The sequence below is a fragment of the Schistocerca gregaria genome, unplaced genomic scaffold, assembly GCF_023897955.1.
Source record: "Schistocerca gregaria isolate iqSchGreg1 unplaced genomic scaffold, iqSchGreg1.2 ptg000180l, whole genome shotgun sequence".
NCBI classification, from domain to species: Eukaryota; Metazoa; Arthropoda; class Insecta; order Orthoptera; family Acrididae; genus Schistocerca; species Schistocerca gregaria.
In genome coordinates this window covers 2,504,948-2,523,161 of record NW_026061730.1, presented here as the reverse complement: position 1 = coordinate 2,523,161, position 18,214 = coordinate 2,504,948, and the positions used below count along the sequence as shown (strand labels likewise).

Here is an 18,214-nt window from a genome sequence, read left to right as displayed (position 1 = left end):
GGGATGAAAGCAGAGCTCACCATCTGCAGCATCGGCGACTGGACGGACTGCGGACCTTTGGTGCAGCGCCGAGTGGAGGGTCTGAATCAGAGCTGATACGGTTCTGCGACCGTGTGGGCTGCAGATTCCTCGATTTACACCATAGGGTTGTGGGGTTTTGGGTTCCGCTGGATAGGTGAGGAGTCCACAGCAGGCGGCTACACGGGTAGAAGGGGTTTTGTGGCGTGGACTGGGCGGTTTTTTAGGCAAGATCGCCCATGGAAAGGGTGCCGGGCAAAGTCACGACATGGGGGGACCAAGCAGCAACTGGACTGGGACACGCAGATGTTTAGTACGGGTGGTTCGGACAGAGCATAGAGTGACATTACAGTGAGTGCACTATCCGAAAATTACCTCGAGCAATTAAACAGAGAACCGACTCGTGGAGATAACATCTTAGACCTACTGATTACAAACAGACCCGAACTTTTCGACTCTGTAAGTGCTGAAGAAGGAATCAGTGATCATAAGGTCGTTGTAGCATCCATGAATATGGAAGTAAATAGTAATATAAAAATGGGAGGAAGGTTTATCTGTTTAGCAAGAGCAATAAAGTCAGATTTCAGACTACCTAACAGATCAAAACGAAAATTTCTGTTCCGACACTGACAATGTTGTGTGTTTATGAAAAAAGTTCAAGACAATCGTAAAATGCGATTTAGACGGGTTCGTGCCAGGTAAAACTGTGAGGAGCGGGAAAAACTCACCGTGGTTCAACAACAAAGTTAGGAAACTACTGCGAAAGCAAAGAGAGCTTCACTGCAAGTTTAAACGCAGCCAAAACCTCTCAGACAAACAGAAGCTCAACGATGTCAAAGTTAGCATAAGGAGGGCTATGCATGAAGCGTTCAGTAAATTCGAAAGTTAACTTCTATGTACCGACTTTACAGAAAATCCTAGGAAGTTCTGGTCTTACGTTACATCAGTAAGTAACTCGAAACAGCATATCCAGACACATTGGGATGATGATGGCATTGAAACAGAGGATGAAACACATAAAACTGAAATACTAAACACCTTTCTCCAAAGTTGTTACACAGAGGAAGACGGCAGTGCAGTTCGTTCTCTAAATCCTCTCACAAACGAAAAAATGACTGACATCGAAATAAGTGTCCAAGGAATAGAAAAGCAACTGGAATCACTCAACAGAGGAACGTCCACTGGACCTGAAGGGATACCAATTCGATTCTACAAAGAGTACGCGAAAGAACTTGTTCCCCTTCTAACAGCCGTGTACCGCTAGTCTCTAGAGGAAAGGAAGGTTCCAAATGATTGGAAAATAGCACAGGTAGTTCCAGTTTTCAAGAAGGGTCGTCGAGCAGATGCGCAAAACTATAGACCTATATCTCTGACGTCGATCTGTTGTAGAATTTTAGAACATGTTTTTTGATCGCATATCATGCCATTTCTGGAAACCCAGAATCTACTCTACAGGAATCAACATGGATTCTGTAAACAGCGATCGTGTGAGACTGAAATCGCTTCATTTGTTCATGAGACCCAGAAAATATTAGATACAGGCTCCCAGGTAGATGCCATTTTCCATGACTTCCGGAAGGCGTTCGATACAGTTCCGTACTGTCGCCTGATAAACAAAGTAAGAGCCAACGGAATATCAGACCAGTTGTGTGGCTGGATTGAAGAGTTTTTAGCAAACAGAACAGAGCATGTTGTTCTCAATGGAGAGACGTCTACAGACGTTAAAGTAACCTCTGGCGTGTCACAGGGGATTGTTATGGGACCATTGCTTTTCACAATATATATGTAAATGACCTAGTAGATAGTGTCGGAAGTTCCATGCGGCTTTTCGCGGATCATGCTGTAGTATACAGAGGAGTTGCAGCGTTAGAAAATTGCAGCGAAATGCAGGAAGATCTGAAAAGGATAGGCACTTGGTGCAGGGAGTGGCAACTGACCCTTAACATAGACAAATGTAATGTATTACGAATACATAGAAAGAAGGGTCCTTTATTGTATGATTATATGATAGCAGAACAAACACTGGTAACAGTTACTTCTGTAAAATATCTGGTAGTATGCTTGCGGAACGATTTGAAGTGGAATGACCATATAAAATTAATTGTTGGTAAGGCGGGTGCAAAGTTGAGATTCATAGGGAGAGTCATTAGAAAATGAAGTCCATCAACAAAGGAGATGGCTTACAAAACACTCTTTCGACCTATACTTGGGTATTGCTCATCAATGTGGGATCCGTACCAGGTCGGGTTGACAGAGGAGATAGAGAAGACCCAAATAAGAGCGGTGAGTTTCGACACAGGGTTATTTGGTTAGCGAGATACCGTTACAGAGATGTTTAGCAAACTCAAGTGGCAGACTCTGCAAGAGAGGCGCTCTGCATCGCGGTGTAGCTTCCTGCCCAGGTTTCGAGAGGGTGCCTTTCTGGATGAGGTATCGAATATATTGCTTCCCCCTACTTATACCTCGTGAGGAAATCACGAATGTAAAATTAGAGAGATTCGAGCGCGCATGGAGTCTTTCCGGCAGTCGTTGGTCCCGCGAACCATACGCGACTGGAACCGAAAGGGAGGTAATGACAGTGGCAGGTAAAGTGCCCTCCGCCACACACCATTGGGTGGCTTGCGTAGTATAAATGTAGATGTAGACCGTGGCAGTTCTGTCCGGCTAATGCTGCTGAGAGGTGTCGCCTGGGCCCTGCACTGAAACCGTTAGTGAATTCACGTCATTGGTTTTACCCAATAGCGTACGTATGTGGATGCTGGAGCACTCTGCAGTGAAGAACACAGTTGCTTCTCTATCTCGTGATCCAGATCTGGAGCAAAGCAGACGTCGTTCTCGGGAGGCAGAGCGTCTGGCTCTCTGTTCCGTGACCAGACTTCAACATCAGTTAACATGAATCGCCTCCCCTTCCGTTGCCCACTTCAATTAGTTGTTCGACTTCATAGACTGGCATAAACCTGGTAACTTCCGACACTAGGTGCGCAGCTTCCACACTTTACACTGAAATATACTATCTTTATTTTACCAAGTTTCCTGTTCTGTCATTTAAAGGCAGCCCTGTATGCAGCCTTAGAAGCCCTGACTGCTCCAACTCCTGTACGTTGTCGTCACAAGCAGAATCCAACAACGTTTTCCCCCCCTTCCCTGCCCATGTGTGCTTTATTACAGACAACTACACCATGTGCACAAAATCTGTGGCGACTGCCGACTATGTCTGCTACATCATTAACGTCCTACATGTACAGCACGAGCCCGGCAACCCCTCTGGGACGCGCCTGTCAGTGGCCCTCGGCTTGCTGTCCACACAGTGGTCGAGCTGTCGCTTCTCGGGCCTGCACCGCCACAGGCCTCGCGAGCTCACGTGACGACTGTGGAGGGGGTTCCCGTCAAGGCGTGCTGACCCTTTCAGCCAGTCGCAACCGCCCTCAACCCGGATCATGTCGTAGGTGTAGTACAATTTTATCCAGCCGAGGATCCATCTTTCAAGAAAACGGGACATGTGGTTGCTTTACAGGTTGTCAACTGAAAACATGTCTCGTTTGTACAGACATCTGGACACCTAAAAGTCTAGTTTGGCAAGGATGGGGCAGACAGTCGGCTGTGAAGTCATAGAAGGAATCATTTGGGCGTTTGCTTGAAGTAACTTAGGGTAATTACAAAGTAACATAATCAGGACATCTGGTGGGAATTGCAGCCAGCATCGTCCTGAATACAAGACCAGAGTGTTGGAACATAGCAGCGTCGTTCCATTTTTTCCTAGCGCACAGTACTGCTTGATGCATGTAACCAAGCAATCACTTTACTTCATCACATAAAAATCTAGCACTACACTGTTCACTCATTTATTAACACCAATCAGTTCACACACTACACCCCCTACATGCACACCATCAGCAGAGGGTAGGGTCATATCGATACTGTTTCACTTTTTTCATTAGCTTCTTTGAAAATTTGAGCTCTCATTACTGGACAATGCAGGAGAAGTTAAGGTCAGAAAGATGTTGGTAAATTCAATAAAAAGAAAACATCGTCCGAATGTGAGTTGGAAATGACAGAGGTGTTTTACTGTTATTTACTTGTCTGACATTGTTTACCAAACTTCTACCCTGTGTTATCTAAGAAATTCAACTGGCTAAGAAATACAGCTAGGTATTAACTTCTCTGTGTTATTTAAGAAATAGAACTGTATAATACAGTAGGTTATTAACTGTCCCTGTAAACAATTTCCTTTATTAGTCTCTTTTGTCCTCTTAGAAAATTTGTTGTACAATTTTTTCCCTTGGTAGATGTTTTCTCATGATCATGGACCGAACTGTCACATTGTTATGTATAATCAACTGAAAAAGCATATCGAATTTTGAATGTGTCACGAGAATTGCAATACAGTCAAATAACATTTTTTATGTTGGTCAATTATAAACCAAATATATTAAGTACAGTGAAACATTACAGATGCAGTTACTGGTTTGTCAATGAACAAAACTGTTTAAGCTAGGCACTAATAAAAACATTATATGCATCTCTGATGACTGTGTTAATTACTAAAAATACAAATATATTGAGTTGTTGACTCTGATACCAACACAGTGTTGGAATTGCACTAACACTATGGTTATACAATGAAATTAGGAGCTGAATTACACAGTTAATCACGTTCTGGAGAGAAGAAAGTTATTGTTTATAGCTAATAGGGTGGCACTTATTTAGAATAACACTCTGTGCATTCGTTCATGAATTAGTATTTTTAGTAATTAACACAGTCATCAGAGATGCATATAATGTTTTTATTAGTGCTGGAATTAGAATCTTACAGTGATGGTGCTATCAAAACACAGGGAGTTTTTGTGACTGAACTTAGATTTTAATCTCTCATCAAAGGCATATATCGAGATGCTTCATAAAGCTGCATTGCTGGTTAAAGGACCGAATGGTTCAAATGACTCTGAGCACTATGGGACTTAACATCTGTGGTCATCAGTCCCCTAGAACTTAGAACTACTTAAACCTAACTAACCTAAGGACATCACACACATCCATGCTCGAGGCAGGATTCGAACCTGTGACCGTAGCTGTCACGCGGTTCCTAACTGAAGCGCCTAGAACCGCACGGCCACACCGGCCGGCGGTTAAAGTACTGTCCACACTGCCAGCGCTTCACGGAACGCTATTCACCATAACAGCTATTCACCATCACAGCATGTGAGATAATATTACAAAAGAATTCATATAAGTAAAGAGTGATATTTTAAGCCAAAAGCGAGCTGTCCATACGGTTTGTGATGTAACTCACGTATATGAAGTTCACTTTCATTTTAAGAGAGCGACATCCTCGTACTGACACCGTCAGGTGGCTTGCGCAGTATGGATGTAGATGTAGATGTAGACATGACAATACATTTCATTTATTATGAGATTTTTGGATGCCAACATGCACTTGCTTGAAAAGAATAGAGTATGAAAGACAAAAGAAGAAACTGAGGTCTGGTAGACACTACAGACCCACTACACTAGACACTACAAACCCAAGCTAAAAGATTTCTCCTGACAATGTGTCATTTCTTTCAGATACCTGAGTGCCTCATGTCTACTTCAAAAAGTATAAGTCAATAAAGTACATTGAAAAACTTGTTAACTGTTTGTCAAAAAATGGTACCTGTTCCCTCTATTGTGAATTAGGCTTTCTACTATTGGCCCAAATCATTCGGAAGAAATGACAGGAACATACATACCAAAATGCCATGGTACACATCTTACCATTTCGAGAATGAGGTACCAGAGAAAAGATAATGTTACAGTTGAACCTGCGAGTATAATTCGTGAGTCATGTCGCGATACAATAATTTTATCTGGAGCTCTTCCACTTGCTCCGTGTTCACACAAAAAAAATATTCGAAATGGGAATTTTGGGTCCTGTTTCATGGAAAACGCTTTTCTTGTTTCTTTATTTATTCCACAAAATATTTTCAGCGACAAATATCGCCATCAGCAATGGGTTCCTTAAATCTAAATCATACAAAAACTAACATAGTTATAAAACACTGTAAAACGTGATTATATGTGTCCTGTTTGTTTTATAAATATTGTTTTCAGTGAGTATTATCTTAATATCTCTTTTATTATACAGTACAGAATGGTTTTAAGATTGTTGTCGCTGTTTGCGGCATATTTTCTGTGTTTCTCTGTTGCCGTTTGTCCCGGAATACATCATGTCATCTGCAACTGCATGGCCGGCTATTAGTAAACAGATACAAAAAAGTGAACTTACGTATGTCGGCGTTATGCATTGGGGATACTAGTAGTGTTGTGGATACAGTTTTGGTGTATACTGAGTTGTTACTTAGTTTCTCGTGAACGACTTGCAGCTACTTTTATACACAGAAAAAAATAACTTTCGTACTTCCTTCAAAATCCAGAACACTATGCCATCTTGCCCTTAGCATGTGTCGCGAGAGATGTATCGCATGTCGCAAAAAGGCTATGAAAATTTTAGTGGAAGTTGTGACGACATCTGTTTTTCATTTACGTCTTTATGCGTGATCGGGGAGTGGTTCTTTCACCTGTATGTGCTCTCTGTTATGTGTAGATCACTTTCGATATTAATGGAGTTATAGTTTCTGTTCATTAGCTGTTCTGCGAAAGTGGAATGTGTGCTGTCACTTTTTAGGGCTGTCATGTGCCTTGTGTACCTCGTTCGGAAATTTTTGCTTGTTTATCCTGTTTGTTGGACGTGACAGGAGTTACATGTGAGCTGGTATATTCCATCGGTGATGAATTTTTCTGAGATTCTTTTTTCTGGCCTTAGCCTTTTTTGAACTGTGTTGTCTGTTTTGAATGTTATGAGGATCCATTGCTTTTCCAAAAAGTTTCCAGTTCTATGTGACATTTTATTAATGTATATTAGTGTGCACCCTTTGTTTCCGTTTCCCGATGTGGTGTGGTCTGCCGTGTTGTCTGTGTGTTTTGCCTGTGGGTTTTCAGATCCTTTCCTTGTGATCTTGAGTGGGAGTCCCCTATTTTTATGTTTCATTTTTACCTTGCTGTTCAGCTGCTTTATGAGGTCTGTTTTGTAGTCATTTTGAACAGCAATTTGTTTGATTATATTTAGTTCCTGTGTTTTGTCTTCCAGTTTAAGACGTATTCTGTTTATTCTGTGGAGCATGTATCCGAAACTGGCATATTTACACAGTGTCAGATGGTTGGATGAGCTATGGACAACAGTGGTTATGGATGAGGGTTTTCTTAAGACGGAAAACTAATGTTGGTGCTTGTTTCTTGCACTTGTAAGATCCAAGAAATTTCGTTTATTGTTTTCTTCGCTTTCCCTTGTGAAGTGGATTTATGGGTGTATTGTATCTGTGTTACATGCCTAGCTCATCTGTCTGTTTTGTGTTTCATCTATGAGACAGTTATGTCAACCTCGTTTCGATACCAGTCAGTTACTTTGTATCCTTCTTGTTTTAAAATGATGTTGAATATTGTTTTCTCTATATGAGCAAAGAAAATGCTGAAAAATGTTCCACTGATGAGGGATCCGAAGACTAGCCCCTCTTTTTGCGAACAGAATTCCTTGTTGAAAGTGAAGCAGTTTTGTTGAGTGATTAACCTAAGAATGGATGAGATTTCATTTATTTGTATGTCTGGGAATTTCTTTATTTTAGCTGTTGTTATATAATGGTCATAGTTTCTTCTGTGTGTATGTGTGCGTACATGGATATATTGTCAGAAGATTCCCAGTTTTGCTGTTGGGAGGATGTTCATGTTCTTAATTTTATTATGTGTCCTGCCGTTTTTAAGGATTCTGTTGTTCGTTTATGTGTATGTTTTCTCTATATATGTGTACAAGTGTCTCTCTGAAGTCCACCACTGGTCTGACCGGGGTAAGAGAGAGCAAAGCTTTAGGTTTCTTTTGTGTCTTTCTTTTTGTCTGGTTCGGTGTACGGTTGCGTGTGATGCTTTTTAAGAGAGTGTTTAGGTTCCTTTGATATATTTGTGTTCGATCAATCGTTATCATGGTTATTTTGTTCTCTTCCAGAAATTTTTCTGTTTATACCAACAACAACAGAAGGAAATTACTACATACAAAAGGCTATAGTGGAAGAGAAAAACGTAATAAACGAAAACACAACCCTCTGCAAAAGCACGCGCTTTCTTGCTCTGTGAGAACAGACCCAGGACACATAACAGAAAGCACACACACGCAAAAGAACCTCTCGCCCATCACACACAGAGACATTCAGAACTTTCGTTTCAATTTTAATAGCCTTCTTGCAACATGCTATACATTTCTTGTGGCACACGCTAACGGCAACACGGCGTAATGTTTTGCGTTATGAACGAAGTCAGAAAGTTGTGCTTTTCTGTGTATAAAAGCACCTGAAAGTTGTCCAGCGAACATGACTTCACGAGAAACTAAGTAACAACTCAGTATACACTAAAACTATCCACAACACTACTACAATCCCAACTGCATAACGCTGACATACGTAAGTTCACGTTTTCGTATTTGTTTACTGACAACCGCCCACACAGCCGCAGATGACATGATGTATGCCGAGAAAAACGGCAACAGAGAAACACAGAAAATATGCCGCAAACAGCGATCACAATCTTAAAACCATGCTGTAATGTATAATAAATATTATGAAAGTACTCACAGAAAATAGTATTTAAGAAACAAACAGTACTCTAGCAATGTTTTACAGCGTGTTATAACCATGCTGTTTTCTGTATGTTTTACATTTAAACCCACTGATGATGGCGATAATTGTCGCTGAAACTAGTTTGGGGACTAAATAAATAAACAAGAAAAGTGTTTTGCATCAAGGCGGATCCCCAATTCCCGTATTGTTCTTCATGTCTTTATACTTCAGTTGGTGAGGGCGATCTCCCCAAAAGGAGGAGGACTGGCTTTGAGTCCCAGCCTGACGCGCAGTTTCCATCAGTCAGCCAGATTCAGATATTCGTCCGTCCCATTACTGATATACATTAGTGTGCAATAACTTTATTACCGTTATCAATACAATATTTGTAGCTATTTGTCTTTGTCGTCGTTAGCTGGAAGACTGGTCTGACGTAGCTCTCCGTGCTACACTATCCAGTGAGAGCCACTTCACTTCCTAATAACTACTTCAACCTGCATTCATTTGAATCTGTTTGCTGTACTCATCACTTGGTGTTCCTCTACAATTTTTACTCCCCAAACGTTTTCTCCATCACCAAACAGACGATTCCCTGACGCCTCAGGAGGTGTCCTGTCGACTGATCCCTTCTTTTAATCAAGTTGTGGCATATCTCTTACTGTCCCTAATTCGATTCAGTATCTCCTCATTAATTAAACCAACTACACACCTATTCTTCAACAGTTTGCTCCAGTACTACATTGCAGTATCCCTATTCCCTTCTTGTGCCAACAGGTGATCTTCCATGTTTCACTTCGATACAAGACTACATTCGAGGCAAATACCTTGAGAAAGGAATTCCTTACAGTCAAATTTATGTTAAACAATAAAAAAATTCCTACTTTCCAGAGCTTCTATTTGACCCGCAGTGAGTCTGTATTTTATATCCTGTCTATTTCGGCTATTAAAAGCTATATTGCTGCCCCAATAGGACAACTCATCCATGGCTTTAGTGTCTTACTTCCTAATCTAATTTCACTTTCCAATGTGACAGGTGAATTTTTCAGTAACCTTATTAGCTAGCTTAATAAGACGTGGGTATGTTGAGATGTATTTCACTTCTTAACATGTCGGAGACATAACCGCGTTTTACAGAAAATGATACTAAGTAAATTAATTGTCGTTCGATGCTTGACAGAGCGTGACAATAATATCACAACGGAAACATTTCACCAATGTTGTGCAGCAGTTACGACTTTAATCACAACCCATCTTGTTGTCACTTGATCATAGCATAAGAAACTGACTCCTAGTTTGTGATTATGTAAATAATAGTTGCAGAACATCAGAGAAGTTTTCCTTTATGATATTAAAAGGGCATTATGTCCAAATGAGGAACTAATTTTTGAAATTTGTATATATTCAGTGAACAGTACAAGTATGTCTCTAACAGCAATAACAACACGTCTTTCGTAGAAAGAAATTTATCTATCGATAACGATACACCATTTATGAGTGAAACTAAAAACGAACGAAGTGTGCTTCTGGTCGCCAACCACGAAGTTATTTCCAAAATGACGCTTATCATAGTCGAATTTGGTGTAGGTTAAAAGTGTACAAAATCCAGGTTTTCTGGAAAGCCTGAAATAATCCCCTCAGACGAAATTCTACGCCTCCACTTAACTGAGTACAGGGGTCGCCTTGGAGTGCTGGACGCTCTGGTGCAGGGGAGGCAGCAAGCGGTCACGTGACGCCCCACAGCTGACGTCAGTGGTGACAGTGAGGAGGCGATCGTGGTGTGTACGTGCTAGTCGCTCGCGTGGGGTCAGCGCGGTCACCTGGGTCGACGTGGCGAAGTCGAGGAGTGGCAGGGAGGAATTTTTGCATTTCTACATATCCACGACCACACCACGAGTAAAGTTACACGATCTATTGGCGTATCAACGCGGACTGTCCAAGTATCTGCGACGAATGGTCAACCACTCGTAGTGATGTAAGGCTGTGGCTTAAAAAGATCCTAGCCGACAGGGCTGGTGACGAATGTCACTCCAGGTCACCGGCGATCGGTTGCAAACGAGACACAAATTGCCATTACCAGTCTAAGCAGACCCATGTGTACCAGCTGCGGAGAAATCGTTGAGAAGGCAGCTGCACAGTCTAAGCATTTCGAGTAAGCGACCGTAGCTCACAGAGACACACATAGCTGCGCGTCTTGAGTGGGCGAAATAACATGGAGATGGACAGTGGCTGATTGGAGGTGCGTTATGTGAGTCGCTATTTCACCTGCTCTGAAATTGTCGAGGTATCAATTGGACCGACGTCTTATTGAGGCCTTTAAGATACAGTGTGTAGAGGATGCAGTTCATGGCAGTGGTGGTTCCATGGCATTACGGGGGTGTTTGTCACCATGACTTGGATTACGTCATTAAGGTTAATGTGAACCTGAACCAGCACGTTTGTTTCAACATTCTCGCTGACAAAGTGTTGCCCTATTTGCTATACCTTCCTGATCAATATTCTCTGGACACTTACGTTGTAGAAGATGACACAGTCGTGTTCTCAGTGCTGCGTGTATACACTCCTGGTTTCACAAACACTCAGGTGCCTTACAGCATCTTGAGACGACCGCTAGACAACCGTTGTATGGTACTGTCTGGAACAGCAGCTGGGGCACGGCAGCCAACATCCCCGCTAACTGGTAGCTCTACGAGATCTCATCATCAGTGGGAGGCCTTGGGTGGATGCTGCGTATCTGAAGAAACTTTCGGAACTCTCTTCCACGCCGAGTTGCCGAAGTTTCCGAGGCTACAGGCGGCAATAACGTGATGCCATTGCATGATCCTTGAAGCGAAAGTTGACTTGAATGTGACTGTCTTCATATAACTTAATGATGTATGGAAAGAATGGGAATCATGCAATCAGTTAGTTGTATGTCAAAAGGTTATTCGAATCCTAAGCTAGGTTCCAACAGATTATTGTGTGAAAATAGAAACCAGCACATTAGGCTCAGTCAACACTAAAATGATCCACTCAAATGCTAAGGAAGACACATGGCTTAATGAACAGTAAAGCATGGTAAAGGTGTGAATAAACTTCTGATGTGGCACTGGTTGGCTGTATGATTCCTGTGGCTTCCATTATTTTACTGTTGTTGACTGCTGCAATGTTGGAGACTTTAATGTATAGCAGATGATGTGGAGCATTACTATTATCTTACGGTACTGGGTGTTGACTCTATAATTACAACTTTTTTGTTATTTTATTGTCAGCAAAATCGAGTTTCGTTCACTTAGTGACCATCCTCAGTTTTAGAAGTTAAAAATTTCCACATAACGATCAGAGAGTATAAAACCGAAAATCACAGCTACATCTGCTTATAAACATAACAGTTGGTAGGAACATACCGGTAATATACAATTAAAATTGGTAGGCACTGGTATCAAGCTATAACCACAAGCTTAGAGCGATCACATAAACTGAGGCCGCTGTTTACATGCATCTGTACAGCAAACCTCGGTTTGACAGGGCTTGGACATGACATGTGTCACGTGAAGAATTAATATTGCGGGTTTTGGAAGATATTAACACAAAATACGTCTTGTGCGTTTGTGACTCATGATGGTTTCTCGATGTATGATGTATACTACTTGTTCACACCTTGTATTTTAAATTTGTTTCCATAACATAATTAAAATTATAGGTATTGTTAGGTCTGCTTTTATTTCATATGGGCCCCACTGCTACTGATAGATATGTAAAATCAAATTATTTTTATTAATATTCAAAACCGGTTGCTTGGCAGTTTTATTACTGGTTTATCAAACCTGTGAATGTATATATGGATTCTGACCCAGTGCCTTTTGTGGAAGCGTACAACCAGTGTTATAAAAAATGTCAGCTTTTCGAAATGGGACAAATGATACGTACATCATCGCGTCGTTAAACATAACAAAATTGGTAGTCTGCACTACCAAAACATTTTTTTTGCTGTAATGAATATTGTCTCATAGGATTTGAATCCTCCCCCCATGAACTACGGGCCTTGCTGGGGAGGCTTGCGTGCCTCAGCGATACAGATAGCCGTACTGTAGGTGCAACCACAACGGAGGGGTATCTGTTGAGGGGCCAGACAAACGTGTGGTTCCTGGAGAGGGGCAGCAACCTTATCAGTAGTTGCAGGGGCAACAGTCTGTATGATGGACTAATCTGGCCTTGTAACACTAACCAAAACGTCCTTGCTGTGCTGCTACTGCAAACGGCTGAAAGCAAGGGGAAACTACAGCCGTAATTTTTCCCGAGGGCATGCAGCTTTACTGTATGATTAAATGATAATGGCGTCCTCTTGGGTAAAATATTCCGGAGGTAAAAAAGTCAACTAGTCGGATCTCCGGGGGGGGGACTACTCAAGAGGAAGTCGTTATCAGGAGAAAGAAAACTGGCGTTCTACGAATCGGAGCATGGAATGTCAGATCCCTTAATCGGGCAGCTAGGTTAGAAAATTTAAAAAGGGAAATGGATAGGTTAAAGTTAGATATAGTGGGAATTAGTGAAGTTCGGTGGCAGGAGGAACAAGACCAAATAGGGGTAATGCAGGGGTAGGTTTAATAATGAATAGGAAAATAGGAATGCGGGTAAGCAAGTTTATATGCCAACTATCTCTGCAGATGACGAAGAAAAAGATGAAATGTATGATCAAATAAAAGAAATTATTCAGATAGTGAAGGGTGACGAAAATTTAATAGTCATGGGTGACTGGAATTCGGTAGTAGGAAAAGGGAGAGAAGGAAACGTAGTAGATGAATATGGACTGGGACAAAGAAATGAAAGAGGAAGCCGCCTGGTAGAATTTTGCACAGAGCACAACTTAATCATAGCTAACACTTGGTTCAAGAATCATAAAAGAAGGCTGTATACATGGAAGAAACCTGGAGATACTAAAAGGTATCAGATAGATTATGTAATGGTAAGACAGAGATTTAGGAACCAGGTTTTAAATTGTAAGACCTTTCCAGGGGCAGAGAAGGAAACGTAGTAGGTGAATATGGACTGGGGCAAAGAAATGAAAGAGGAAGCCGCCTGGTAGAATTTTGCACAGAGCACAACTTAATCATAGCTAACACTTGGTTCAAGAATCATAAAAGAAGGCTGTATACATGGAAGAAACCTGGAGATACTAAAAGGTATCAGATAGGTTATGTAATGGTAAGACAGAGATTTAGGAACCAGGTTTTAAATTGTAAGGCCTTTCCAGGGGCAGATGTGGACTCTGACCACAATCTATTGGTTATGACCTGTAGATCAAAACTAAAGAAACTGCAAAAAGTTGAGAATTTAAGGAGATGGGACCTGGATAAACTAAAAGAAGCAGAGGTTGTACAGAGTTTCAGGGAGAGCATAAGGGAGATTTTGATAGGAATGGGAGAAAGAAATACGGTAGAAGAAGAATGGGTAGCTTTGAGGGATGAGGTAGTGAAGGCCGCAGAAGATCAAGCAGGTAAAAAGACGAGGGCTAGTAGAAATCCTTCGGTAACAGAAGAAATATTGAATTTAATTGATGAGAGAAGAAAATATAAAAATGCAGTAAATGAAACAGGCAAAAAGGAATACAGACGTCTCAAAAATGAGATCGTCAGGAAGTGCAAAATGGCTAAGCAGGGATTGCTAGAGGACAAATGTAAGGATGTAGAGGCTTATCTCACTAGAGGTAATGTAGATACTGCCTACAGGAAAATTAAAGAGACCTTTGGAGATAAGAGAACCACTTGTATGAATATCAAGAGCTCAGATGGAAACCCAGTTCTAAGCAAAGAAGGGAAAGCAGAAAGATGGAAGGAGTATCTAGAGGGTCTATACAAGGACGATTTACTTGAGGACAATATTATGGAAATGGAAGAGGGTGTAGATGAAGATGAAATGGGATATACGATACTACGTGATGAGTTTGACAGAGCACTGAAAGACCGTCGAAACAAGCCCCCCCCCCCGAGTAGACAACACTCCATTGGAACTTCTGACGGCCTTGGGAGAGCCAGTCCTGACAATACTCTACCATCTGGCGTGCAAGATGTACGAGACAGGCGAAATACCCTCAGACTTCAAGAAGAACATAATAATTCCAATCCCAAAGAAAGCAGGTGTTGACAGATGTGAAAATTACCGAACTATCACTTTAATAAGTCACAGCTGCAAAATACTAACGCGAATTCTCTACAGACGAATGGAAAAACTAGTAGAAGCCGACCTCGGAGAAGATCAGTTTTGATTCCATAGAAATGTTGGAACACGTGAGGCAATACTGTCGCTACGACTTACCTTAGAAACTAGATTAAGGAAGGACAAACCTACATTTATAGCATTTGTAGACTTAGAGAAAGCTTTTGACAATGTTGATTGGAATACTCTCTTTCCAATTCTGAATGTAGCAGGGGTAAAATACAGGGAGCGAAAGGTATTTACAATTTGTACAGAAACCAGATGGCAGTTATAAGAGTCGAGGGACATGAAAGGGAAGCAGTTGTTGGGAAGGGAGTGAGACAGGGTTGTAGTCTCTCCTCGATGTTATTCGATCTGTATATTGAGCAAGCAGTGAAGGAAACAAAAGAAAAATTCGGAGTAGGTATTAAAATCCATGGAGAAGAAATAAAAATGTCAGAGACAGCAAAGATCTTGGAAGAGCAGTTGAACGGAATGGATAGTGTCTTGAAAGGAGGATATAAGATGAACATCAACAAAAGCAAAACGAGGATAATGGAATGTTGTCGAAGTAAGTCAGGTGATGCTGAGGGAATTATATTAGGAAATGAGAAAGTTGTAAAGGAGTTTTGCTATTTGGGGAGCAAAATAACTGATGATGGTCGAAGTGGAGAGGATATAAATTGTAGACTGGCAATGGCAAGGAAAGCGGTTCTGAAGAAGAGAAATTTGTTAACATCGAGTATAGATTTAAGTGTCAGGAAGTCATTTCTGAAAGTATTTGTATGGAAGTGAAACATGGACGATAAATAGTTTGAACAGGAAGAGAATAGAAGCTTTCGAAATGTGGTGCTACAGAAGAATGCTGAAGATTAGATGGGTAGATCACATAACTAATGAGGAAGTATTGAATAGGATTGGGGAGAAGAGGAGTTTGTGGCATAACTTGACTAGAAGAAGGGATCGGTTGGTAGGACATGTTCTGAGGCATCAAGGGATCACCAATTTAGTATTGGAGGGCAGCGTGCAGGGTAAAAATCGTAGAGGGAGACCAAGAGATGACTACACTAAGCAGATTCAGAAGGATGTAGGTTGCAGTAGGTACTGGGAGATGAAGAAGCTTGCATTAGAGAGAGTAGCATGGAAAGCTGCATCTCAGGACTGAAGACCACAACAACAGGATTTGAATTGTTACTTAGTGGCATTTTTCGTACTACTATTATTTCTTATATGTTTGACACCTGAGTTTAACGTAATATTTTACGTAAATCAAGAATGATATAGGTACTTCTAAATCCCCACGAAAATTGTGGACGCTATGTTTTACATTAAGCAACCGTATATGTTTTATGTCATGTATGTATGGTTTATGACCCAGTGCTTATTCAGAAGCGCATAACTATTGTTATAATAATGTTAATTTGTCCAAAGGGACAAACGAGATGTACATCATCATGTCGGTTAAATATGATAACAAAATTCCAGAATGAGATTTTCACTCTGCAGCGGAGTGTGCGCTCATATAAAACTTCCTGGCAGATTAAAGCTGCGTTCCGCACCGAGACTCGAACCTGGGACCTTTGCCCTTCCCTGCCAGGTGCTCTACCAACTGAGCTACCACGCACGACCCAGGCTCCGTCATCACAGCCTTACTTCTGCGAGTACCTCCTCTCCTACCTTCCCAACTTTACAGAAATTCTCCTGCGAACCTTGCAGAACTAGCACTCCTGAAAGAATCTCATTCTGGAAACGTCCCCCAGGCTTTGGCTAAGCCATGAGTCTGCAATATCCTTTCTTTCAGGAGTGATAGTTCTGCAAGGTTCGCAGGAGAGCTTCTGTAAATTTGGGAAGGTAGGAGACGAGGTAATTGCAGAAGTAAAGCTGTGATGACGGGGCGTGAGTCGTGCTTGGATAACTCAGTTGGCAGAGCGCTTGCCGGCGAAAGGCAAAGGTCCCGAGTTCGAGCTTCGGTCGGGCACACAGTTTTAATCTGCCAGGAGGTTTCATATGAGCGCACACTCCGCTGCAGAGTGAAAATCTCATTCTGGAAGCATCCCCCAGGCTGTGGCTAAGGCATGTCTCCGCAGTATCCTTTCTTTCAGGAGTGCTAGTTCTGCAAGTTTCGCAGGAGAGCTTCTGTAAAGCTTGGAAGGTAGGAGGCGAGGTACTTGCAGAAGTAAAGCTGTAATGAGAGGCCGTGAGTCTGCTTGGGTAGCTCAGTTGGTAGAGCACTTGCCCGCGAAAAGCAAAGGTCCTGAGTTCGAGTCTCAGTCCGGCACACAGTTTTAATCTGCCAGTAAGTTTCATGATAACAAAATTGTTTGTCTACACCTTCAAAACTTTTATAATGAATATAGTGTTCCACGGCATTTTAATTATTACATAATGACATTTTCGTACTATTACTGTTTTTTTAATATATTTGAATACTTAGTCTTAACGTAACGGTTTACGTAAATCACGAACGTTGTACTTCTAACTTTCCACGCCAGATAGTGGGTAATATCTTTTAAAAAACTGTGTTATACCTCATTTCATGTTATTCGTGTATTATTCTTTTTCCTTCTCTTTATCTTTTGCTTGTCCTGCACTCTGACAACTTATTATCGAGCTACCTTATGTTTTGTAAGTTGGTGTTTAAAAAAAACAATACGCCAGTGTAGTTTAGATGTTTCTTTCCACCTCCGTCTGCTATGTTTTTTACGTACATTTTAATTTGAATTACTTCATGAGTCACAAATGCACAAGAAGTATTTTGTGTTAATATCTTCTAAAACCAGCAATATTAATTCTTCACGTGACATGTCACATAGAGGGCGTTCCAAGCCCTGTCACACCAAGGTCTGCTGTACAGATGCGTGTAAACAGCGGCCTCAGCTTATGTGATCGCTCTAAGCTTGTGGTTATAGCTTGATGCCAGTGCCTACCAATTTTAATTGTATATCACAGGTATGTTCCTACCGACTGTTATGTTCATATGCAGATGCAGTTGTGATTTTCAGTTTTCTACTCTCTTATCATTATGTGGAAATTTTTAGCTTCTAGCACTGAAGATGGTCAGTAAGTGAACGAAAATCGATTTTGCTGACAACAAAACAACAAAATACGGCCCGTGCTGATTTTCCTTCCAATTCTGTCCACTATTTGGTCGTGGTGCACACAACACGCCATGGAGTCGCCAATGTATAATTAATTCTTTCTAAAACATAATTAATTTAGTTACTGGTAGAGTTCATTGTTCATTTTTGAACTTATTTACAACTAGCTACGAGATCAAGGTATAGCTGTTGTCGTCTCAAGTGAGACAGCAGTCTTATTGATTTTTGATAATATGGTTGTGAAACAGGGATATAAATTCAATTTTATTAAGGCAATGAATCTAGATC

The 18,214-nt window shown here is 41.2% G+C and overlaps 1 protein-coding gene across 1 annotated transcript in view; it reads right to left on the bottom strand.

Moving 5' to 3' along the window:
- LOC126302892 (uncharacterized) overlaps positions 1 to 18,214 on the bottom strand; it is a 223,198-nt gene that overhangs the window by 80,997 nt on the left and 123,987 nt on the right. The window lies entirely within an intron of this gene.